Source organism: Biomphalaria glabrata, chromosome 18 (assembly GCF_947242115.1).
Source record: "Biomphalaria glabrata chromosome 18, xgBioGlab47.1, whole genome shotgun sequence".
Lineage (NCBI taxonomy): Eukaryota > Metazoa > Mollusca > Gastropoda > Planorbidae > Biomphalaria > Biomphalaria glabrata.
In genome coordinates, this window is record NC_074728.1 from 4,412,725 (window position 1) to 4,440,259 (window position 27,535).

Here is a 27,535-nt window from a genome sequence, read left to right on the forward strand (position 1 = left end):
GGTGGAGGAGATCTTTTCACAAAAGACTATAGGTTGCATCTGTTCACAAATTTGCATACGTAATTGGCCCCTTATAATAGCTTGTAAGATTGCGCAGATGTCATACACGGCTAACAGTGTTCGCGTGTCAAAAATTAGCTTGGCAAAGCTCACGCCTAAGGTAGGTGTAAGGTTTAGGGTTGTGTTTATGTGTTTGTTTATTGCGATCTGGTCTTCCATACTTAATGGCGTCATTATTGCGTTCCATCGTTTCGTACTCAGCGCGGTTTAGTCTATCATACTTGCATACAATGAACCCAGTTTTCTAGCACAATCTATGTTGTACACTTATATGGAAACGTAGAGAAGAAAAAAAAAAGTTGTGGTGTTCAAATAAGGCGTTCAGCTAATACACAAATCAGTTAGATACCAACCTTGAAGTAAAAATTCCTATCCATCCAGAATGTTTGACTTGCTTTTTTTTTTTCTCAATCTTTTCATACATGTAGTAATTTCAGTGTGGTCTGTCTAATGTCATTTATAAAGAAACTATTAGAATATGCCCCCGATGATTGAGACCCCTCACCTGCACCTTTACCTATCCCTTAGCCTGTTGGACCTTTGGGGCACCACACAAGATTTGTCGACCACCTTTCTCATTTCCTCTCTGTCTTTGGCTTGGATAGAACGTCTTCCAATGGCAGGTCTGTTCATTCTTTTATGTAATCTTCCTATCACTTTCTCTGTCTGCCTCTTCTTTTTTTTTTTCCTATGATTATTTCCTGTAGGAAGATCTTTACAAGCCCCAAAGACCTAAAATATGGATGTAGAGTTTTTATTTTCGCTTTTATTTGAAATTTATGGAAATTAATATTCCTAGAAGTCACCCTTGGCTAGATTAACATCTTAAGTAAAATTACTAAGCTTAGAGACGCCTCAGGAAATATGCCTATAAACCAAAGAAGCAATAATACACAAAACACCACACCATAATATATAAATAAAAAGAAAACAAACTAATAAATAACTGGAAAAGACACAAGGAAAAAAAAAACCTTTCTCGTTCCATATTTTAGGAACTATTACATACGCCAATTCTACTTCTTCTCTAGTGAAAAAAAAAAAGCATTACGCTGCCATCCTGAATCAGCCAGAAAAAACTATGGCTTTGGAAGTGTGTAATGTAGCAATCGTGATTATGATTGACATAATCTTATGCGTAAGACATAATCTTTCTCTGATAAAATATACTTCTGTTATTAAAAAAAGATAAGAGAAAAAAAGGTATGTGTAACCAATAGGCGCCCAGGAGGCGCGTTGCCTGATCGGTAAAGCGCTTTGCTTCCAAACTGGAGTCCCGGATTCAAATCATGTTAAAACTGGAATTTATTTTTTCGGGATTTCTTGGCGCCTCTGAGTCCATCTAGCTTTCTTTTATATTATATAAACGTTACTTTAAAATAGAAAATGATTAGGGCCTACGTCCTACGAGTCGTGCATCTAGTCATGTATGTTAAACAATGACTTATATTCTGCCAAGTCACTGGTTTTCCTGGCTAGCTCAGTCAATCAATTCTATGCTCTAATAGCACTAGGGAAGAAGGAGCATTTATACAATTTTGTCCTAACATACGGAAAGAGGAACGTGCATTTATCTTTGTGTCTTTCTGAGTACTTCGATTTATTTTTTGTTTTGTATTTAGAAATTACGGTTCAGTGTTTTATGTATTGCTGAAACTTAGCCAAATAATCTCAAGGAAAGGATTACAACATAGAACGTTTAATCATCAATAAAAAAAAACACTAGAACTAGAACCAAACTAATTACATATCAGCAATTCTTGTTTTCCATCTCTCCTCTGTTTCTCCATCGTGTCCTATGATGCACAATATCGCGCCAAATGACAGTCACAATGAAGAGTCATAACAGTATAATAGCTACTTTACTTTTGAGTCTTCTCTCCTGAAGTTTTTCTAAATTTAGCGATTTAATGGTGTCACTCTAGTCAAAAAGAACGTTTAATCATCTATAAAAAAAAAACTTGAACTAGAACCAAACTAATTACATATCAGCAATTCTTGTTTTCCATCTCTCCTCTGTTTCTCGTTCGTGTCCTATGATGCACAATATCGCGCCAAATGACAGTCACAATGTAGAGTCATAGAAGTATAATAGCTACTTTACTTTTGAGTCTTCTCTCCTGAAGTTTTTCTAAATTTAGCTATTTAATGGTGTTACTCTAGTCAAATGTGAATATTCGTTTGTTATGAATCTCACTGCTCTATTTTGTGTCTGTTCTAGTTCCTTAATGTTTTCTTGAAATGAGGTGTCCCAAATAGAGGATGCGTATTCCATTATTGGCCTAATCAAGGTTAAATAACATTATTTTTAAAAAACCCTAATGCTTTCTTTGATTTTTAAAATAGTTTCATCAATGTGTGGATTCCATGACAGTTTTTCATTTATTATAACACCTAGGTATTTTGCGTTTTTAGTCTGTGTTACTGGTTTACCATGAATAAGATAAGTGGAATTTATTGTTTTTTTTTTGTTTTTTTTTTTGTTGCTGTTAATAACTGACTTTTTTCTGGGTGGAAAGACATGCTCCAATTTGATTGCCGTTTCTGTAATTCATCTAATTCTATTGGTAAAATTTCCCTATTTTGTGTTGTTTATATTGTTCAATGTATTATGCAATCGTCTGCAAATAATCTGACTTTTGTTTCTGAACTAATGCATATGTTAAATCATTTATGTAAATTAAAAATAGTAGTGGTCCTAAGACTGTTCTTTGAGGTACACTTGAGTTTACGGTGTTGATTTAAAGCAATTTATTGTTAGAGTTTGTTCTCTCTCTCCCCATCAGAAGATGTGTAATGTACTGATGCAATAGACCATCAATGCCAAATATTTTAATTTTGTAAGCAAACTATGGTGGTGAACTTTGTCAAAAGCCTTGGAAAAGTCTCACAAGATAGCATTTATTTGCTCACTATTATTTAAATCTTTTGAAAAATCATTAATTAGTCATATTAGTTGTGTTTCACATAATCTATACTTCCTAAAGCCATGTTGGTATGGAGTACGCACATTATGTTTCTCTAAGTGGTTTATGACATTGCAACATATTATGTGTTCTAAGATTTTACATGTGATGCTGGTTAGTGATGCTGGTCTGTAGTTTACTGGGTCAGATTTTTCTCCTTTTTTAAATAGAGGGGTGACATTAGCTTCTTTCCAGTCCTTTGGTACTCTGCCCTGGTTAAGCGATGCCTGGGAAGTATTTTGAACACTAGTGCTAGCTCATTGCTTAGTTCTTTGAGTAATCAATCTGGAATATCCTCAGGTCCAGATGCTTTATACGGTCTAATGTTCATTAATAGTTTTTTTGTACTTCTATATCTCTAATGTTGTCTATTTGGTTAAATTTAAGTTGATCATGAAACATGCATAGGACCAAGATGCCTGTGTGTAGTCGCTGAATGAACTCTTTATGTTGTCTGTTGTATTTATGTGTTTGTTTCTGTTGTGCTATCTTTATATGAGAAAAGAGTCCTTATAATCACAACAAATTTCCATAAGGATCAATAAAACAGTCTTAGTCTTAAGTCTTTCAAGTCTTAAGATTTCATTAACAAGTATTTAATTGTCTAGGGATTAAAAGTAACATTTATTGCACTGTCTGTGTGTGTGTTATAATTAATTTATATTTTATTATTACTTTTAGTCCAAAGGTTCAGCCCGACAGTCACACCATACACACCCAGTTGAACAGTAACTAATAAACGATGTGTATGACGATTTTAATTAAACTATAAATTTAATCAACTGAGATTTATTCAATGAAATGACATATGGCTATTAGTAATTATAAAGGAATACATGTACATATAGTATGAAATAAGAAATTACTAAATCATAGTCCAGTTCCAATTAAATACTGAATTAATATTTCAAATACAATGATAACCACCTTGTAATATGGTATCCGATAGTATTCTCCTGACAATATTTCATTTCAAGACAAAGATTCTGTAAGAGGACAATTCACTTCAACAAACTGTTTGAGACATCACAGGTGCCTTCTAGCCGAAGTTCACCACGATGAAGAATCAAAGTTAAGAGTAGCATCAAAACTCACAACTTCACAATGTAACACCAAGACTGAATGTAGAAATCTGGAACCTCGTACTTGAAACTTAAAACTTTAAACCTCAGACGAAGAAACCTGAGACGAAAACCCTATAGAAAGACAAATAACAGATTCTTGTAATCCTCTAATCTTCTAATCTAATTACAAAAGAATACGACCGAATCCTTATTAAAATAACTTTACAATGTGAAATAAAACTCACCCTAAACAGGGGGTCAAAGAATATATACCAAGGCCAAAGCTAAGCTATCTGATACCGAAGACACGAGGAGAATTAAAGAACTCAAAAGATACAGCCTGCTTCAGTCGAGCAACATGGCTTGAATGCACCTGTGACCTAGAAATAGGATAGGTCATAAGACCAGTGACCTGTACTGTACTGGCAAGTTAGTCCAGTGGTACTTTGTGGTCCCAATTATATTATCTAGGCTAATAACTATAGCCTCTAGATGTATAAAACTACCGAGACGAACAAATAATAATTCTGAGATTTCAGTTGCAACAAAAAAAAAAGGGGAGTTTATTTACAAACACAAGAAAAAAATCATGAAAAATATAAATGGCAATAAAGGCTCACCAAAAGAAAATGACATAATGAAACTAAGCAAAGTAGCAAGACAGTTTCCGGTCAATATAATGAAAGGACCACCATCATAGAGGCACAATAATGTCTTATGCCGAAAAACCAAAATGATGGTTTACAATAATATCATGCATGCATTAACAATGAAATGACGTCATTCATGAGACACACTACTGTCTCGTATCTAAACAAAATATGTCTTTCAAAAAAAAAACATACAGGAGAGGATAAGAGACTAAGTAGACCTATACCATTTACATAAATCAATTTAGTACTAACAAATTGATAAAGTCTACTTAGCTCATTATCGAAATACTCTTCCCACAACAGTGGCACATTCCTCTTGAGTAACACAACAATAGTACAACACAAGTATGAAACAGTATATAGATTTAATTCAAAATACACTGGTCAGTTGAAAGACTCAAGAGAGAGTGGCAATTGTAAACTATTGACAGGGACTTAAATCAAGTAATAAAGGGGGCTAACTCTAATAAAAAAAATAAAGGTAGCCACCCTTATTGTCCCTATTGTCACAGCACCAAACGATCAAGAGGAAACACTTTGACGTTATTTGAAAAATTACGACGACACGACAAGCGGAGAGCAATTACTGAAACTGTCAGATAGAGTTGAGCCTTCAGCTCTAGGAACTCTAAGCCAGCAAAAGTGAACAAGAACTCCCTGAGAATGTGTACACAGTTCTGTTTGGCGGGTGGGTCAGACTCGCGGCAAGAGGCCGCATACACTAAGACCCCCGCCATTTTCCTTTTCTATACCAGTCTAAACCGTGCAGGACATGCCATTTATGTAACGGCCCTTTGAGGAACAGCGCCTGGATTGTGACAAGGTTCTGGGAGCTTTTTTTACAACTCCGCACAGTGCAATGAGGATGCTCTCGCACCCCCGTAGGCACCCCCACGGGAGTCTTGTTTTGCTACCCTTTAGCCTAATCGTTTCCTCTTACGATCGTTTCCACCCGGGCGCCACTATGAGGCAGGGTAGCATGCCCGGGCTGCACAGAAATAAAATAACGCAAACGACTGCATCACCTATTGATGATGCTATTAAATATAGAACATTTTTACTATACATTCATACATAGTTCAGCTTTAAAGACTACCTTACATTATTTAGAGAAAGTAAAGGTGGTTGGTCGTTGCGCTGGCCACACAATCGTTAAACGTTGGCCACAGAAACAAATGACCTTTTCATTATCTGCCCTATAAATCGCAATGTCTGAAAGGGTTCCTTTACTTCTATTGTATTCCTAACACAACTCAGCTCCATTCAGATCTTGAAATAAAAATTCTTTCTCACAAAGATTCTAAACTCGAGTCTCAATTGAGCAGCTTACAAATGTATGCCACTTTAGTCTCAGACAAACTATTTCTACTTTTGTGCTTATGTATTTATCAGTCTCTTTGTATATATTTTTTAATCATGTTTTTAGAAATACTTTTCTTAAATATCATTTCACAGTGCAGCTTCGTAAGAACCAATTCCAAATAGAGAATGAAATTCCCAGTGCTGATGGTCCTACTGATCGTTCTAGCCTGTATAACTGAAACTGAAAGTAAGTCTATTAAATATAAACACATTTTTTTCTTTTTCTTAAAGATACGAATGTCTACAAAATGAAAGTTACATCAAGTCCAGAATTTTAAAAAATTTTGTTTCCTTTTAACGAAACTTGACCCTGGCAGCACCAGAGAATGAATACTTGTTATTTTCTAACATAATAATAATAATAATAATAATAATAATAATAACAACTGACCTCACAGACACCTTCAAGGCCCTTAACATTCCTAGGAACATCTTCGTTGCCTGTCAGAGGGCGGTACTGCTGCAGACCTGCCACATCACCAGAAAATTCCTCAGTGGAAACTGTTAAAGGGACTACGATGAATTTTGTTTCTCTTTAGCGAAACTCGACCCTGGCAGCGCCAGAGAATGACTACTCGTTCATTTCTAACATAATAATAATAATAATAATAATAATAATAATAATAATAATAATACGATCAAAACTGCTCGCCTCCAGCAACAAATTAGTTTCCTTCCTACGGAAATACGACTCCGATGCAACCCCTCTGAACCTACACAATGCTGATGTCAATATCGGTTTGGACGACGTAGGGCATGAGATTCGCCAATGGGAAGAAAAAACACTCCACGGAAAATTTCCGGCTTCATTACATAGGGACAACATCGACAAGGCTGCTTCCTTAACATGGCTCAAAGCAGGTCATCTCTACCCTGAAACACAAGGCTTTGTTACAGCAATACAGGACAGAGTAATCAGGACAAAAAATTACGAGAAGCACATCCTGAAACTCAATGTTGTCGACAAATGCCGAAAATGTGGAAATGTGGGCGAGTCGATTGAACACATTATGGCAGGATGTCCAGCCCTATCAGAATCAGCCTACCTAGGTCGCCATAACCAAGTTGCAAAGTTAATACACCAACACCTGGCTTTGACGTACAAATTGATCGGTAAGGACACTCCCCCTTATTATAAATACTCTCCGCAAGAGGTTCTCGAGTCTACTGAACATCTGCTGTACTGGGATAGGCCTATTCTGACCGACAAAACGGTAGATTTCAATCGCCCGGATCTGCTGATCATCGATAAAAAAGAAAAAAACGCTACCATTATCGATATCGCCGTACCACTGTCTCATAATTTACGAAAAACTGAGATAGAAAAACAAAGAAAATATGGGAACCTAGGTTTGGAGATTAAGCGTCTGTGGAAATTGTCCAAAATAACAATATACCCCATTGTTATATCAACCGAGGGGATAATAACAACTGACCTCACAGACACCTTCAAGGCCCTTAACATTCCTAGGAACATCTTCGTTGCCTGTCAGAGGGCAGTACTGCTGCAGACCTGCCACATCACCAGAAAATTCCTTAGTGGAAACTGTTAAAGGGACTACGATGAATTTCGTTTCTCTTTAGCGAAACTCGACCCTGGCAGCGCCAGAGAATGACTACTCGTTCATTTCTAACATAATAATAATGAATATCAAAAAGAAAAAACGGCTACTATTATCGACATCGCAGTACCACTGTCTCATAATTTAAGAAAAACTGAGAAAAACAAAAAACATATGGGAACCTAGGCTTGGAGATTAAGCGTCTAAGGAAATTATCCAAAATAACAATATACCCCATTGTTATATCAACCGAGGGGATAATAACAACTGACCTCATAAAAAATTTTCAAGGCCCTTAATATTCCCAGGAAAATCCTCGTTGCCTGTCAGAGGACGGCTCTGCTGCAGACCTGCCACATCACTAGAAAATTCCTCAGTGGAAACTGTTAAAGGGACTACGATAAATTTTGTTTATCTTTAACGAAACTCAACCCAGCAGCGCCATAGAATTTAGAATAATAGCATTTTAGCATAATAATAATAAAAATAATAATAAGTTTTGTCTTCAAGACCGAAGATAATTAAGGAATGCAGTATTTCCCGATGCTACGCAGCCCCAGCTGTGACCTACATATATTGCTACATTCAAGATAAGCATAACCCCCGGCTTCATTAAGATTTTCCGATTTTCCTTCCGTCGTCTGCGTCTGTCCTCTGCAGCGGATTTTCTTTTGGTCTCAAATGTGTATCCCGTGGCATTTGTGAGTGACATCCAGCTGTCTCGTTCTGAGGCCGTATGCAACCCTGGGCTCTTATCTGTTTTATTAATGGCAAGTTGGCGCCTAAGCTGTATTGAAATAGTTTATGGGGATTTACTGTTCTGTTACGTCGACCACCTTTTACTTTATCAAAAAAGGACTGCATTTTGGTATACTTTCGTCCCCATACGGAATACGCTTTCCTTGAATTGAACGTCGTTTAATGTATCTTTTTTTTTAAGTTTAGATAACTTAGTCAAAAGACTTTTATCTTCAACCAGGGACTTTCAGAAAAAATTCATAACCAGATTCAGAATGAGGAAAGGATCAAACTTTCAGTTCTTTTACTTTCTAAGAGTTTCCCCTCTCGGTGCCTAGATTTCGGTCAACAGGGACGTTCTACAGCTCGTTTCTTTCGGTCCAATATATTTAGGTATTTTAAAGGGTAATTTATCATGCTCTTTGTTACTGATTAGTGTGTGTATTTGTGTATAATCCTTTTTACAGATATATGTTATTTGGAACGTATGCGCGAATTTTATAGATGAAGAGACCAGCGTGTGATATGTGCCCTAAAGTTTAATAAGGTTTATGTGTTTTCATAGAGTTGTTGAGTGTTTTATGTAATTACAGCTGAACCCAGAGATGCCTAGACTTGGAGAGAAACTAAGGTAGCTTCTAGAGAGCTATTAAAACATAAATGAAGTAGAATGCAGTAACATTCTCTATCATTTACCTTATGTATCTCACTTTCTCTCGTATCTGGAGGTGCATATCTGTTCGCTTTCCTGATCTGGTCTTTGCTTATAAAAAGGATATTTTATGGGGCGCACTTCATATTTGAATCTGGATAAACTAAACTAACGCCTAAGTCAAGAGTATTGAAGCCTATTTGTTATGGAGTTTGTGTGCGTTTCTATGGTGATGGTGGGAAGACTTTAGAGATTGGTTGAACATAGGTGACAATATCGTCACTTGGTCTTAGGACATGCGTCTCCTGAACATAAGATTAAAAATAGTGTTTATTGTTGCGAGTTCAATTTTGTTAAAGGATATTATCACTACAGTCTGCTACATTTATTTGATATCATGAGAACTTGATTTTTATTTATATTAAAAATAAAGTGTTATTTAGTTTGTTCGCAAAAGGGAATTTTTATTAGTTACGATACATTTCGCATACGACTCTTTAAATGTCTGCCAGCAGTTAGGTCTACACGTCAACGACTGGTAACAACCCTTATATGAGTAAAAAAAAATCAATTTACTATTAGACAAATATCTACCTCATTGGTAAAATCGTTCAAAAGTCTCTAAAAGTCATTAACACAGATAGGAATGAGACTAAACGTGGGTTAGAAAGAATGCTGAGAAAAGTCCTTGGATTAGCAAATGAAGATTGTGTCACCAATGATAAATCATATGGTAAATGAGCAATACCCATAAAATAGCGAAGTGATACAACGTCCTATGAGGATGCAGGAAAAGTTTTAAGGCAGGAAGAAACATGTTCCCAATAGCCCACATCTTTAACAAACTATTCTTAAAATTAACTACCAGGTACTAATTAACACGATAAGCATCCAAATTCATTGCAGTTAAGTTAATTTTTTTTTTTTTTTTTTTATTTTTCAGGTTCATCAAGGTAAGTGTTGATTAGTGTTTTATATAGGTCGTACCACTCAGTGTTTGGGAGTAGCATCCCTTGTAACTGTAGTTATCAACCAAGATGGCGTAAGAAAAAACTTCTGATTTGTCGTTTATAGGTAAATTGTAATCAAGATTACATAGAGAGTTTTTGTTTTTAAGCAAAGTTAGAGGCGGTCCTCAAAGGATCCGCCAATTGGCAAGGAATATTCAGGTTACGATTTTTAGCGCCCCAGAAAAAGGAAAAGACGCTATTAGTTTTGTGTGGCCTGTCTGTCCGTCTGTCCGTATGTACGTCTCGTTAAGATCTCAGAAAGTAGAAGAGAAAATGAAATTCGAACATCATAATATTTTAGATCATTCAAAGTTCTGATGCAACGGCTACTTTTTTCTTTTCCAAAAGTGAACCATGTAATTTTTAAAATTATATATGCAAGCAGATTTTTCAAAACATTACACCACTTTCTAATGAAAAACTTTAGGTGAGCTAACCTTTTTAAAAGGCCATGGACTTCTTCATTAATAAATCAAGCTTCATTCATAGATTTGCGCATTGGTACAAAACATTTGCATCTAAGGTTACAATGGTAAGCGTGTTAATGGATCATTATAACGTATATTTTTCATTTATTAACTAACTCATTAAAAAGAATAATGATTCAAATGTTATTTTAAAAGAAAAAGAATTTTAATACGAACATCGTTTTAGTTATAACTTTAAAAAATAACGAACTATTTTTATAGCGCTCAGTTTTGACATATCCTCATTATAGGGACCTACACTTGACAGTCTAAGTAAGATTAAATAGAGTGCAGATCTACATATACATATTCATACAAGTTCTAGTCTAGATATAGTAGATTCTTTATCAAGATTCTCTATCTAGATCTAGACTTAGATATAGACTTAGATCTAGATATACACTTAGATCAAACTCTAGACGTAGACTTAGAGACTTAGATCTATTTCTAAATCTAGACTTAGAGACTTATCGTATATAATACAGAGGTTACTTCAAAAAAGAAGTTGATTACGTCCTACGCGTCATGCATTTAGTCATGCATATTAACCAATGACTTCAATTCTGCCAAGTCACTGGTTTTCCTGGCTAGCTCAGGCAACCCATTCCATGCTCCAATAGCACTAGAGAAGAAGGAGTATTTGTACAAATGTGTCCTAGCATATGGGACGAGGAATGTGCCTTTATATTTGTGTCTTTTAGAGTATTTTATTAAATTTTGTTTTTTGTATTTGAAGATAATGGTTCAGTGTTTTATGTATAATTGCTACTTTACTTTTGAGTCTTCTGTCCTGAAAACTTTCTAAATTTAGTGATTTCACTAAAGGTGTTACTCTAGTCAAATGTGAATATTCGTTTGTTATAAATCTCACTGCTCTATTTTGTGTCTGTTCCAGTTTCTTAATGTTTTTTTTTGAGCTGAGGGGTCCTAAACGGAGGATGCATATTCTATTATTGGCCAAACCAAGGTTATATAACATTTTAGTTTTATGTTCTTATTTTATTTATAGAAATTTCTTTTAATAAACCCTAATGCTTTGTTTGATTTTTTTTACTGTTTCATCAATATGTGGATTCCATGACAGTTTTTCATTTACTTAAGGTACACCTGAGTTTACTGTTATCGGTGTTAATTTAGAGCCATTTATTATAACAGTTTGTTCTCTCCCTATCAGAAAATCTTTAATCCACTGATGCAATGAACCATTAATGACGAAATACTTTATTTTTTTAAGCAAATTATGTTGGTGAACTTTGTCAAAAGCCTTGGAAAAATCTAGTAAGATAGCATCTATTTGTTCACTTATATCTAAGCCATGATCTATATTTCCTAAAGCCATGTTGGTATGGGGTGAGGACATTATATTTGTCTAAGTGGTTTATGATGTTTCTACATATTATGTGTTCTAGGATTTTACATGTGATGCTGGTAAGTGATACTGGTTTGTAGTTTCCTGGGTCAGATTTTTCTCCTTTTTTAAAATAGGGGGGGGGGTGACATTAGCTTCTTTCCAGTCCTTTGATACTCTGACCTGGTTAAGTGAAGCCTGAAATAGTATTTTGAACACTCGGTTTTTGTTGTTATCTTTAGATATTACATTGTTTATGTATTCACTCTGCAGCTGTCTGCTTACTTTTTTTGGTTAGGTGTTTAATTTTTATGTACTTTTGTAAACTCTTTCTGCCTTAGTTTCTTAAATTTTCTATAAAGGTTTTCCTTCTGTTTACAAAGCTTTATGATTGTATTATTAAACCAGCATTTTTTTATTTTGTTTGATGTGTATCTAGTTGGTATATGATTTTCTTTAATGCTTTTAAGATGTTTTTTAATGAAATTCCAGAGGTCATCGACTGGTTGGTTAATGTCTTTTTCTAATAAGAATGTTTGTAATAATAATGTTTGTAATAATAATGTTTGTAATAAGAATGTTTGTTGAAAGTTTAATGCAGCCTGGTGTAGTTGTGTTAGGTTCATTTTATTCCAGAGTAAGATTTTTCTTTTGGGTTTTGTATTGGCTACTGCTTTTATCTGATTGTGTATTTTTATGATCTCATGGTCTAATAGACCAGGGATAATATCATAATCAACTACTAATCCAGGTCTGTTGGTTAAGAAGAGATCTAATGTTGTTTAATCTAGTTGGCTTTTTAATGATTTGATCTAAACTTAGGTTGTGTAAAGTTTCTATGAAAAGCTCATTCATGTCCTTAAGGTTTTGGTGTTTATCTATGGTTATTGTTTTCCAATTTATATCAGGTAGGTTAAAATCACTCATCAACTGCATTTGGATATTTAGATCTATTTCTAGATATAGACATAGAGACTTAGATCTATTTCTAGATCTAGGCTTAGTCTTAGATCTTGAATATAGATTTAGATCATAAACTAGGTCTAGATCTAGCTAGATCTATGTCTAGTTTGTATGACACTTAAGTCAAGAATTATTTTTTTTTGTGTTGTCAATTTATCTAATTTTGTTAGAAAAATAAATATTTTCTAGTTTCTCTTTATTACATATAACATGTTATTAATTTTGAATGAATGAATAAGATTAATAATTATTATTTAAAAAAGTATAAGTGTACGAAAAATGAATATATGGAGGCACGGTGGCTGAAACTCTTGACTTCCGAACCGGGTACAGGGGTTTAATCATGGTAAAAACTGGGATTTTTAATTTTGGGATCTTCGTGTGCCTCTGAGTCCAGCCAGCTCAAATGGGTACCTGACATTAGTTAGGGAAAAGTAAAATCGGTTGGTCGTTTTGCTGGCCACATGACACCCTTATTACCATAGGACACAGAAACATCATCTGCCCTGTAGACCACAAGGTCTGAAAGGGAAACTTTACTTTTCTTTTACTAAATGAATATATAGAGATGCTGTGGCCGGAGGGTAATTTTTATTATCTAAAATAATTGATTTTCGAAAGATCAATTGGCGTTATTTTTAGCTTAAAAACAAACTGAATAATCAATAATCTATAAAAAGGCTTTTAGACTATTTCGCAAGAACACAAAATGTTTATATATCAGAAGAGCGATTTCGGTATTGTTGTTTCATTTAAAAAAAAACAGCCTACAATCTATAGTGCATGTTCCTTTTGGAAAGAATAAATAACGTAAAGTTTGTCTTAGTGAATATAAGGGTCGAATTAAAACTATGAGTGAATTGAAACCTCCGCTGTTATGAAGCTATGGATCTGAAAAGTGTCATCCACACCCGTTCATACCATAGTGCGGACTGCAAATCAGACCATTCACTAGTGCTAAGCAAAATCAAGCTATTTCTCAAGAAGGCTTACACTTCCACTTAACCCAGAACTAGGCGAATTAACGTCAACCATGTAGGTGACCCAGAGAAGTGTGCACTCTTTGGCGAGCTCCTGAAAGTTCAATCCCCTCCTTAAGTGATGAAGAAGACATCTCTATCAGATGGGAGAAATTAAGAGACGTAATCTACAGTTCGTCAATCACCGCCTTTGGGCCTCAAAAACACAAAAATGTAGACTGGATTGAGGCGAATCTATCACATATGGAACCTTGCATCGAGAAAAAACGATCTGCACACCTCGCTCACAAGACAAAGCCTAATCCAAAATCTTTGGAGGCCTTCAAAAGTGCTAATAAAGAGGCGAAACAAATGGCTAGAAAATGTGCTAACAACTTCTGGAGGGATACCTGCAAAAGAATCCAAGACAGTCTCCACTCAGGAAATAGCAAAGCTCTATTTGATGTCATTAAAGCGGCCCTGGGTCCAACAGTGTCTAAGCCTGCCCCCCTTCTATCCAAACCCGGAGAAAAAATTACAGATCAAACCAAGCAGCTAGAACGATGGACAGAACACTACCTCGAAATCTATGCCACACAGAATACAGTAGACGATGTCGCCCTGGCTTCTCTACCAGATCTTCCAGTACTGGAATGCCTAGATTAGCTTCCGAGCCTTAGTGACCTCAAAAAAGCAATAAACTGCTTAAAAAATAGAAAATCTCCTTGGAGCGATGGTATCCCAGTGGAAGTAGTGAAAGTCAACGAATCACTCCTGCTCCCTGAACTCTATATTCTCCTCTGCCGCTGTTGGGAAACAGGTCATGTCCCACAGGACATGCGTGACGCAACTATAGTCACAATATACAAAAACAAAGGGGATCGGAGTGACTGCAACAACTATAGGGATGTCTCTCTCCTCAGTATAGTGGGCAAAATCTTTGCTAGAAAGGCACTATCCAGGCTGCAAGTGGTAGCTTCTAGAGTCTACCCAGAGTCTCAGTGTGGATTCAGGAGTGGTAGATCCACTATAGACATGATATCTTCTCTACGACTACTGCAGGAGAAATTCAGAGAGAGAGACAGACCCCTTTACATTGTTTTTGTTGATCTGACTAAAGCTTTTGACATGGTCAGCAGAAGTGGCCTTTTCAAACTCCTGAGGAAAATAGGTTGCCCTCCCAAACTACTGAAGTTAATTGAGTGTTTTCACGAGGAAACTAAATGTACTGTCAAATTCAATGGAGCCCAATCAGCACTTTTTGAGGTTTGCAGTGGTGTCAAGCAGGGATGTGTGCTCGCACCTACTCTGTTTGGCATATTCTTCTCCTGTCTACTGCATTATGCGTACAGCGACATAAACGAAGGTGTGTTTCTCCATACAAGATCCTCTGGAAAACTATTTAATGTATCAAGGCTGCGGGCAAAAACCAAGGTTAGGAAGCTACTCGTCAGGGAACTCCTGTATGCTGATGATGCAGCTATTGTGGCTGATTCTGATATTCAGCTACAGTCCATGGTTGACAAACTATCTGCTGCTTGCCAGAAGTTCGGCTTAAACATCAGTCAAAGCAAGACTAAGATACTTGTCCAAAACACAAACACTGCACCTCAAGTAAGCATTAATGGCCAACCACTAGAAATTGTTGATCACTTTTGTTACCTTGGCTCCATCATATCCAACAACACTCTACTGGATAAAGGCATAAACAACAGGATAGCTAAGGCAATGGCCACCATGTCACGGTTGCAGAAAAGAGTCTGGGACAACATATTGCTGACTAGCAGTACTAAAGCCCTAGTCTACCGGACCTGTGTGTTGAGCACCTTGCTGTACGGAAGTGAAACATGGTCAACCTAATCATGGCAGGAAAAATAGCTGAATGTCTTCCACCTCCGATGCTTAAGGCAGATCTTTAAAATAAGGTGGCAAGATAAGATAACCAATGAGGAAGTGCTACATAGAGCAGGATGCCAGGACATCTGCTCTGTTATCAGCAGCAGACGCCTTGGCTGGCTTGGCCACGTTCGTAGAATGCCAGTAGGTCGACTTCCACAGGACATCCTGTATGGCGATCTAATAGAAGGCAGGAGAGCCGCTGGTCGCCCACTTTTACGTTACGGATGTATGCAAATGCGACATGAAGCACTTCAAAATCGACACTGGCAACTGGGAAGAGGTGGCACTGGACAGATCCACATGGAAAGAGAGCATAAAGGAAGGGTCACAGATTGCAGATGTCATACACAACAGAAGCAGAAAGAAGGGTGAAAATGCAACGGCGCCTGGTGATTATATATGCCCAACCTGCGATCGCAGCTGTGTATCAAGGATTGGCCTCTTTAGTCACACAAGAAGTTGCAAAGGGAAAAGATCGTCTCTCGAGACGTAAAATGCCACAGAAGATATGAAGCTATACCCTTTCATAGGTAATGCTCTGGGACTTAACCCTGAAAAAACATTAGAAGCCGGCAGACCCTGAGACCCCGCTGATCCCAAACTGTATCAGCACTTGCTGTTCCTTTGGATACATCAGCTTCATGGGAGTGTGTGTGTGGGGGGGGGGGAGACCGCTGTGTGGGCGACATCGTTTAAAACAAAACGTATGCTCAGGTATCATCTCATTTGTCATTTCATCCCCGGTCATTTCATCCCTGGTCACTTCTTCCCCTGGTCATTTCATCCCCCGGTCAATTCCTCCTCCGGTCATTTCATCTCCTGGTCAATATATATATATATAAGGCCATATCAAATAAAATAACTAGTTACCTTATTTGTTTGACTCCTTGATGAATTATTTGTTATTGATTCATAGAGTGTCTTCGCAAATAAATACCTGGGTATAGTTTTAATTAGATTTGTGAATGGTTGTTAAAGAAAAAAAAAGAGTTTCAATTTTTAACAGAGAGATAGACAGAAAGAGTTGAAATAAACTTAAACGATAACTTACATTTCATTATGCCATCAAAGACAGAAGAAAAAACAACAACAAGCATTTAAAATAGTTTTAAAAAAATAATTTTCCTACATTTTTTTTTTACTCCGCCCTATTCTCCCCTTCCCATACACTTGTAGAAGAATCCTGGCTAAGCGAATGTATAGATCTACTACACTTTATAATATTACAAATTTATGCATTTAGGTCTAAACCTAGTAGACGATGTACAAAATAGTTCGGGATGTTTATTTATTAAACTCTTCAAATGAATACAGGGCTAAGAAGAAAAAAAAATATAGTCCTTTAAAGATAAATATTTTTTATGAACTCTTTCTTAATTGAAATGTATTTCTTTTTTATACTTTGAAAAATGAAACGGTCAAAAAAATCGTTTTCTCAGTTTGGCCAACTATCTAGAAATTCTTTTCCCACGATATACTTCAAATCTCAAATGTAAAGGGTAATCGTTACTGCCGAACTGCCGATTTTGAGATTTCACCCTCAGAGAATATTCCATCTTCCATAAAATTGTGACCTAAAAGAGAATTGTAAAAAAACAATATCATGTTTTATGCCACATTATCCCTCCCACCCCAAACTAAAAAAAAAATCCTGATAAGAGAATGTATAGATCTACTAGACTTTATAATATTCTAATCATAGACTTTTAGATTTAGACCGAAAAAAAAAGATGGCACATAATTTTTAAAAGTTTAAAAAAATAGGGAATAATTCGCAAATACATAAAAACAATGTCACACTAAAAATGCATAAACCCAATGTCATATAGATATAAATACAACAGCCTATATAGATAGATAAAATAGATACGAAGAACTAAATTGCACAAAGAATTACATAAAACCAAAGTTACACAAAAAATGCATAAACGCAATGTCACACATAGGCCTATATATTTAAGTCCAATATCACAAAAAATACATAAACTCAATGCCACACAAAAATACAAAAAAAGTCACACAGAAATGCATAAACCCAACGTCACACATAAATACACGAACCCTTTATCACACACAAATGCACGATTCCAATGTCAAACATAAATCCATTAACTCAGTTAACATAATCCCAATGTCATACATAAATACATAAATTCAATGCCATGCATAAATACATGAGACTAATGTCACCAATATGTTGTTATGATCTTCTCTATCAGGCCTTCTGTAAACACTGCTAAACACAACACATCTAATACAAGAATTTAACAACAAAAAACTTCAATAAACTATGTAGCGGTTTAATTACAAATACACCAACAACAGCCAATAAACACAATTGGCTACACTAACTGCAAATGCTTTGCTACACAACAGAACTGCCTAACTAAACATTACAAGTCTCTCTTGCTCGTACAGCTACATTCTCGAGGACTCGTTTGTACCAAACTGTCCTTACGGCCTTGCTGTCCTGGACTCAACTGTCCTTTATTACCTAGTGTCTCTCGTCTATCAAGGCTCTCGGTCACATGACCACAGCACGGGTCATGCTTGCGTGTATTAGCAGTACTGTCCCTTGTTCAACAGCCCTTGACCTGTGTGATTGGCCTGAGTCGTGTGTATCAATAGGCCGCACACACATTAACCCTATCAGTCCGCTACAATATTTTTAAAACCCAATATCATATATACATACATGAATTCCATGTCACATATAAATACATGAATCTAAAATGTCACACATAAATAGATGAGCCCAATGTGACATCATAAATTTCACACTAATGCACAATTTCAATGTCGAACAGAAATACATTAACTTAAAGTCACAATAGATTTATTTAACTATGTCACAAGTATGTACAAGAACCCAATATGACATATAAATACATGAACCCAATGTTACTAATAAATATATTGACCCATAATAGCACACATAAACGTATGAGCCTACATAAATATCACACATGAATACATGAACCCATTGTCACAAAGAAGTACGATCTTACAATACATAACTGAACCCAATGTTACACATAAATGCATGAACCCAAGTAACTTAAAGTCACACATAAATACATGAACCCAAGTAACTTAAAGTCACACATAAATACATGAACCCAAGTAACTTAAAGTCACACATAAATACATGAACCCAAGTAACTTAAAGTCACACATAAATACATGTACCCATGGGAGTAGCCTGGATTTTTTTTTCAGGTGGGGGATTTGGGGGGGGGGGGGGATCCGCCATATGTGCTTGTGTGAGTGTACACATAATAACTCTTTATTACATTCCGACCCTTCATTCTTTCGTAAGACGTTTATCGTACCCTAGAATAGGTTCTTCCTGGGGTTAGAGGAAAGACACCCCACCCTTGCCAGCCAGGAGGTTAGGGCTGGGTGGACGCTGTGAACCTCTCCATCGGTATTTTTAAACGAAAAAGAATATTCTGAGATTATTCTGAGGTATCTAAAGTGCATCATCATGCTAATTAAAAGAAATTACTTAAAATTTTAATCTTCTATTTACTGCAATTTCATAATGAAGCCCAGCGACTGGTATAGAATTTGAAACCCTTCTTCTCTACGCTCATGGAATTTGGTGACTACTTTACTTTAGATATTTTATCGAAAAGGAAGTTTTTATCGTCAAAACCTTCTTTTGGGGGGGGGGGGGGTTAAAGTAAAAAACCTATGGTTGTTTTTTTTTTAACACAATACCCTCTTAGCTAAGCTCCTAGAATTTGTCAAGGGATCACCTTAAGCTGTCAAATCAACTGTATCTTGCAGAAACTCTCTGCTGTCAATAAGGTTACAGTAATGACTGAGATCGTTTTAGTAGCGCTTGACTGTTGCACCTCTGTTTTGTCATAACCCATACGGAATCGGCGTCGACCCATTGCATCTGTCGGATGATATATATATATATACATTTTTTTATATAAGATAACCTGATGTTACAATAGATACCTTAACCCAGTGATGCCCAACCTACGGCCCGCGGGCGAGATCCGGCCCGCGACGTAGTTCTGACCGGCCCGCAAAAACATCGGCACATAATGTAGAAAATAAAAAAAATATACAAACAAAGGTTGAAAAATTTATTTTCTATATGTTAGGACTCTCACACTTTGATGTATTTCAAAGTAATCTATTGTCTTGTTAGTTATTCGTGTCCATTTTGTTTTCTATAAGAACACAAGTTGTTGTTTTTTTCGGCGACAAGAATTGACATTCATTTTAGAGTCTTGGACGATTCTGCGGCTGTTTTGAGCTGTGTCCTTAAAATCTCATGTGTGTAACAGCGCATCATTTTTGCATCATTTTGGTTTGGGTACTTCTAACATCAACATGATAGGTGCCATTCCATGTAACATTTGTACGTTTATGAAATGGGAGTGTCGAAGAAACGATATGGAGGTACTGTCGGCTTGAGCCGCTAAGAAAAGAGTCGCTAAGTTACGTCAAGAGTTAATCGAGTGAAGAAAATGTTTGCCATGAAGTCAAGAAAATGAGTCGGCTGTATTGGAGGCTACTTGGAGGCATGACAACTGCAAAACGAGTGGAGTAGACGATGTTGGTGAAAATCTCCATTTAAAACTAAATGACAGAGCAGCAGAATGAACTGATTGACTTACAAATCTGACTTCTCTGCTTGAGAAATTTCGAGCAATGCAGACAATAGCATTTCTACGCCGTGTTGTCTGCATCAACCATGCACATTTCTGAAAATTATTTGCTCTGTAGTATTACAATGTTTACAAGCCCTTAATTTAGTAGGAAAACGTGTTCATTTATAAGACGCATGAAACCCTTGTTACATAAATGTTACATAATTAACTTATGACTTTAAGTAGATCTACTGCATCCATGGGATTGTGATAAAACTATTTAAAATGGTTTGGGCTCTATTTCATTTTTCTGTATCTTTTCATTAATGTGGCCCGCGACACGAGTGTCGGAAATTAAAATGGCCCGCAAGTTGTATAAGGTTGGGCATCACTGCCTTAACCAAATGTCAACCACAAATACATGAACCCAATGTTACTAAGGAATACATGAACCCATAATTTGGCATTTTTGGTATTACCTTTATGACTTTTATAGACGTCGCATACCTCAATGTATCATATCCAACATAGGACGTTGTCAAATAATGTCTATATTTTTTTTAATGTGGTGTCAACCATGCCAAGTGTAAACAGAATGACATTTTCAAATGTGCTTGATGTTTCATTCCTAATACATTGACCAAATATCATCTAAACTCGAGTACAACAAAGCGTAGCAGTTTTGTTATTAATAGTATAATTAGAGGCACAATGTTATATAGTTTCAGTTTTTTTAAAACGTTGGAATGATTGTATTTTTTTTATTATCAGCTGTGCAAAGTATCATGCACCTTGCGAACGAAGAAAAGAATGTTGTAACAATCTTAAGTGCAAGTGAGTCTTCATTTCTTTTTTTCTGGTACTTTCTACACCGAACAAAAAAAAAATGCTGCTATTAGTTTTGTCTGGTCTGTCTGTTACTCTTTTTTCTCACATTTTCAATAAAAAAAAATAGAATACATTAGTTCCACTTAAGACTGTGCGGTGTACAGGGCAAATGATGAGTAGGTCATCTGTTTCTATAGCCCATGGTTAAAGTGGAGTTCATTTTGCCAGAATAATGACCAGTCGCTTATAATATTAATAAATGTGTGTTAAAACAGATCCCAGTAAGAAGAAAATGTATATTTTTGTTTCAGCATTCATGAATTACACACATTTTTTAAACTATTGGTAACACAATGTGATTCGCTCAGTTTGAGTGTCACCGTACATATGTTTTTTTCTCTGCCATACATTTACAAATCTTACACAAACTTACTGTGTCTATCTGTCTGTCTGTTATTTCTCGCACACTGAATCTCGGATCAAAGTGACATTTTGCACAATTATTATTTTTTTTAATTTAAGTAACTGTCACCGATTTATTTTAGATATTATGAATGTGGCTGTAGTTATGCTTGATGCTGTGCTATTACTGTCGGTTTATCAATGTAGGCGTGGTGGTGACATTGGGTTCATGTTCTAAATCACAGAATAATGAAATGACGCTGGATGTAGCAGACACAATAAGTTTAATGTAACACGACATAGTGAATACAATATACAATTCGACCCAGGAATGGTCAGTATTAATCCAAGAGAAATATCACCAATATAAGAACTTAGTAACTATTTTATAACCAACTACTTTAAACATCTAACTCTACTGCTTATATATTAAGTGACTCTATCAAGTGCTTGCTACAAGATCTCTATGTGGACTGACTGCCTTTTAACTCTCTAGTTCACCTAAGGTCAAAAGTGTTCACCTTAGGGCAACATGAGTTGTGAATAAGATTCACAATATTGATTTAACATTTACAATATAGAATTAGGGTTTCTACTATATGGCACCAACTTTGAGGTGGTGACAGTAACCTTTAACCTCTAATTTTGAATCTGTTGTTTCAACGTTGTTTGTTGTTGATTTCGTTGTTGATTAATTTGTAATTTGCATGTATTTCAATGCTAAATATATCTGTATACTGTTAGGCACTTCCGCTTCTGTGGTTATAATAAGAGATTTATTGTTGTTTCTAATTACTATCGCTCTAACATATTATTTGTTATGTGCTATGTGTTATTTTGTTATTCGTTATATTATGCTTTTTTTTGTGGCTATTGCCAACTTTCAAGTTACTATTTTATTGCATTGATTATTGATTCATTTATATTTTTTTCCGACTTCAATCTCATGCGTTTTTTTTTCTTCTGTTGAGCTTTCTTCATATCATATTATGGTGTCATTTACAACCCAATGACAATTGGAACACTTGCTTGTTCCTTAAGACCTCAGATGCTTACTTGTGTAATACTGTTTTTAGTGCCGGTTTTAAGCGATAAACGGCGGGATACAGCCCAGGAGTATCTACAAGAAAGGGGCCCCCATAATAGAGAAAAAAAATATTCGTATTTTCAACGGTCAGAAGCTTTATTTTACTTTACCAACAATACTTACAGCTGGCATCACTGGCGTGGTTATAGAGTATTCGTTAACATTTCTGATTATTACTTTTCGTAAACCCTAAAAATATACTTTTTTCCCCACTAAAATATGCATAATGAAATAAAGAAAATATTTTTCAAGCACTGTATGTGTTTGAATATTATGATTTTTTTTCCACATAACTGAATCTGGCCCTGACTATTATGATGGTCACCCTGAATCAAAATCTTCGAGTATAAGGTTGAGAGTTGCAAATTGTCCTCTTGCTGTAGCCTACAACGATTCAAATATGTTAAATTTTAATGTCGTATTAAAAGCACTTACTTAGACTTACTTAGACTTACTTAGACTTACTTAGACTTAGGTCCTCCCGTGCCGTTCGGCGCATTGGGCGGCAAGATGTCTCCATAAAGATCTGTCCCTGGCAATGTCTGAAGCCTCCTCCCACCTGGTGTCCACTGTTCTGAGGTCCTTCATGAAGGTGTGTCGCCAAAGGTAATACGAGGACGTCCCTGTTTGCGCTTTCCTCGTTTTGGCTTCCATGTTATCGCAACTCTTGGTGTGTGTAATTCAATTTGACGTAGAACATGTCCCGCAAACCTCATGCGACGCTCAGTCACAACCTCATTAAGTGTTCGACTCCCAGTTCGGCATAGGATTTCCTTGTTTTAAAGCACATTTAAAGCACGTTTAAAAAATATTAATTTCTTCTTTGTTTCGTTTAGCGTGTGTGTGTGTGTGTGTTTGTTTATTTTTTTTCTTCTTTGTTTCTTCAATTAACATTCTTGAGAATTTATGCTACTTTTCTTTGATACTCAGTTGAGACGTTGTTTAAAAGGTATTTTGTAATCCATCAGAAGTGGAAGGAATTAAATGATCTAGAGATAATCTAGACAAAATAGTATAGAGTTTAATATCAGAGGAATCAACAGATTGACAACTTCTTTTAAAATAGTAATTAGCTTACTTTGTTTCTTTTTAGTTACGTATTCACCCCTGCAAGAGGAAGATGCACGCCAGTAAGTTTTAAAACAAGATTTACTGTTTAATTCTTTTTATTTTTGTATTTACAACATTGATATATACAGAAATAAAAAACGAAAACTACTGCACTACCAATGATAGATTTTCATTAGGAAACCTATAAGATTGGAAGCTAGAGATTAGAGAAATCTCATTTAGATTTTCCGAACGATCCGTTGTCATACATACAATATGTTGCCAATACTTTTTGAAATAAAATACATATAATTTCGGTAAATTTAAACATTATTCCAATTTTTAGTTGCCCCCGAAAGGGGAAAAGACGCTATTAGTTTTGTGCGAAATGTCTGTCCGTCTGTTCGTCCGTCCCGTTTAGATCTCGTAAACTAGAAAAGATATTGAAAATCCGACATCAAAATATTTTAGACTTTAGACCATTCAAAGTTCTGATGCAACGGCTACTTTTTTTTCCTGAAAGCGAAAAATCTAATTTTTAAATCAATTATTCAAGGAGTTTTTTAAAGAGAAAAAGCTAATTAGTATGCTTTATAAGTTAGACCTAATTTAAAACGAATAGTAATCTTAAAAACTTTATTTTCTTTAACTTTCTTTATAATTACGGAATATTTTTCCTTTTTATTTTGTTTTGAGATTGAGCCTTTTCAAAACAGTTACATAATGTATAATACTTCAGCTAGGCCAGGAGAGGCGCGGTAGCTGAGCGATAAAGCGCTTGGCTTTCGAACCGAGGGTTCCCGGTTCGAATCCTGATGAAGACCTGGATTTTCATCTTCGGAATCCTTGGGCGCCTCTGAGTCTACCCAGCTCTAATGGGTACCTGACGCTAGTTGGGGAAAGTAAAGGTGGTTGGTCGTTGTGCTGGCTACATGACACCCTCATTAACCGTAGGCCACAAAAACAGATGAACTCATCTGCCCTATAGACCACAAGGTCTTAAAGGGGAACTAATTAGGCCAGGTTTACATCTAACTTTGCATTCACTTGCACCTATCCTTGCACCTATCCTTTGATCTGCTGCACTGTTGGGTCACTACACAAGATCTGTCAACCTTCTTTCTCCATTCTTATCTCTCATTAGTCTTTGATATAATTTCATTTGGATGTTCTTTCTGAAAATATTGAAGCCTGCCTGGGTGGACCACTTCGGGGGCCGATTTTGAGTTTGTGTTTCCACACAAACTGTCTTTGTAACCTTGTTTAATAATAGAAATGGAATGTATAAAATATTGTATTTCTTTTAATCTAAACACATAGGTTACTCAGAAGAGAAAATATATTTCTGATATTTAAAAAAAAATAGCTTTTAAAATGTATATGCTTTTTGATTTGATGATTGACTTGCATGACTAGATTGACAAAGGAAATGTGTGGGACGTAATCATCTTCTTGTTTTTTTTGTTGATGTTGTTGTTTTTTTAAGTAACTTCTGTAATATCTATGGCCTCATTGAATCGCGAAGAGACTATGGATCATCTTATGGAAATGAGATGAATGACTGGGCATTATCTGTGGTCACCATTTAAATCTATTATTAGTAAAGGTAACAACATACCTGGAATTAGCTGTATATCATACAGTTTTATTCGTGGCAACAAAGAGAGAAATATTCTTAGTTCTTGTTGCAAGCATATGTTTGATCTCTTTTAAAAGGAAAATAAATCGGCAACAAATCTATTAAAGATTTGCATTTTAAAATGTAAAACTAACTTTAAAAAAAAACAAATTTGATCTCTGTGGGAAAAAAATATTTAACAAACGGCAATAAAGTTAACGTACTGATTGACCTAGATCTAGGTTTAGTCTTTGTTATAAATTTAATCCATAAATGTTAAAAAAGAAGACACCTGTTGACACTATTTGTCAATCAAATATATTAATTTATGTATTTACAAAAAAATTTCGGACACCCATTTGGGGGCCCCTTCAAGTGGAGGCCCAGAGGATCTTCAAATTCTCCCCCCATCTCTCCTTAGCTACGCCACTGCTAAAAGTCATTCTAATAAGTTTAAAGTAAATAAAGATTATTCTAACTGTCAGTATTTATTCAATGCTATGAAGAACTATGATGAAAGTTTTTGGGCTCGATTGGAACAAGATGACAAGTGAAACAACTGATGAAACCCATACTTTGACTTAGCAAAACATTTTCATTTAAAATATTAAAAGAAATATCCCAATCATAAGCTCTTAACGGCTGCATTGAATGTCAAACATATAATTGACCCTATTTATCTGAGTGATCATACTTATCAGTGCAATGGGTCTTTACCACAACATTGGAGGATTTGGAAACAAAACAGTCTGATCTACGGTATTACAGTAGCAATCGCCGGCTTAGCGTGGAAGAAAAGATTATCTTCCTTGAAAGACATTCAAATTGACTTTCTTACTAATATTTTTAATAAATAGTGGAAGAGAGACTTCATGTCTTTCAAAGTTAGTATGGCAATGTTGTTTTTCACATATATGTACATATTAAATCTTTTCAAACAAACCTTTACCATTTCTCCTGGCAGGCAAGGGAAAACATGTTTTGTCATTTTCCTTTTGCTGAAAGCGAAACTTTTTCTAGTACAACACATATTAGGACTTCATGTTTGAAAAAGCAAATTTCAGACGTCAAGATCTTGGAACCAGTTTTCAATGCCCTCAGCTTATCATTTAGTCCAAAAGCTGATTAATCTTAACAGGATATATCTCAAAGCAAATTATGGCCTGAAATTAAAGTTTCAGTTCTTTCGCGGGAGTTTTATGAGAACCAGAAGCTGTATTTCCACACTTAAAAATACTTTGATGCTAAAATTTCACATTATGAGGGTCCACATATACCTGTGTACCATCTTTTGTTTTGTTAGTCTATGCTGACTAACTGTAATTTGACAGAAGTCACAAGGAAAACAGCAAGAAAGCTAGCTCCACATTATGCTCGAGTATAAATTGTTCAATACTTCACATTAAGTACAACTGTACATTAGTGGTGAACTGTTGTGATGTAAGAAATCATGAACTAAAATTATTTAAGAAATATTCGTAAAATTTGTTTCAGAAACTGCTAATTCTTGTTGTAATTTTCAATCGGGAGTGTAAACAAATGAAACGTAAATGTCTAATTCAGTATAATAGAGTATAAATACGAATTAAAAGACATTTTAGACAGTCAGCGTAATTTTTTAAGTTGCATATCTATGTGTGGCCTCCCTGTTCCCAAATTTTTAGAATTCGGCGTCGATAGAACAAGGTAGCCCAACCCTGCGCTAAACTATAATTTACACATAGAAAAACAAAGCCTAATGAATTACTCAGAAAAACACAAAGCGAGGTATACATTTCCTGCTCCTTATGATTTGACTAATTTGTACAAGTGCTTTTTTCGCTAATGCTATTAGAGAAACGAAATGGTTGCCTGAATCAGACAGGAAAACAAACGACAAGGCAGTGTTCAAGTCTTGATTTACATGCAAGACTAGATTGACACATGAAATACAAGGGCTTAATAATCTTTTTGAAGTAAAGTCTGTAATTTATAAGATAAAATTCGATTTTGCAATTTTGGTGTACAATACTATTTAAATATTAATTATCACTATGTCTTTTCAAAGCTACATATGTGAAACATAACCAACATATTTCTATCTTTCAGAAATAAGAATGGATTCATGGATTTCTAGCAAGTAGCAGTCGTTAGTAGAGCTACAAAAAGTGCACAGGATCCAAAGGCACTTTAAATACATCAACAATTTAGACGCTTTCAAGTTAACATGAAATAAAGAAAAATAACACACAGAA

The 27,535-nt window shown here is 35.6% G+C and overlaps 1 long non-coding RNA gene across 1 annotated transcript; it reads left to right on the forward strand.

Moving 5' to 3' along the window:
• On the forward strand, nt 1-27,535 carry LOC106056040 (uncharacterized). The gene is made up of 5 exons (XR_008775892.1): nt 1-160; nt 6,199-6,292; nt 21,088-21,150; nt 23,727-23,763; nt 27,390-27,535. It is a non-coding gene; the product is annotated as an uncharacterized LOC106056040 (long non-coding RNA).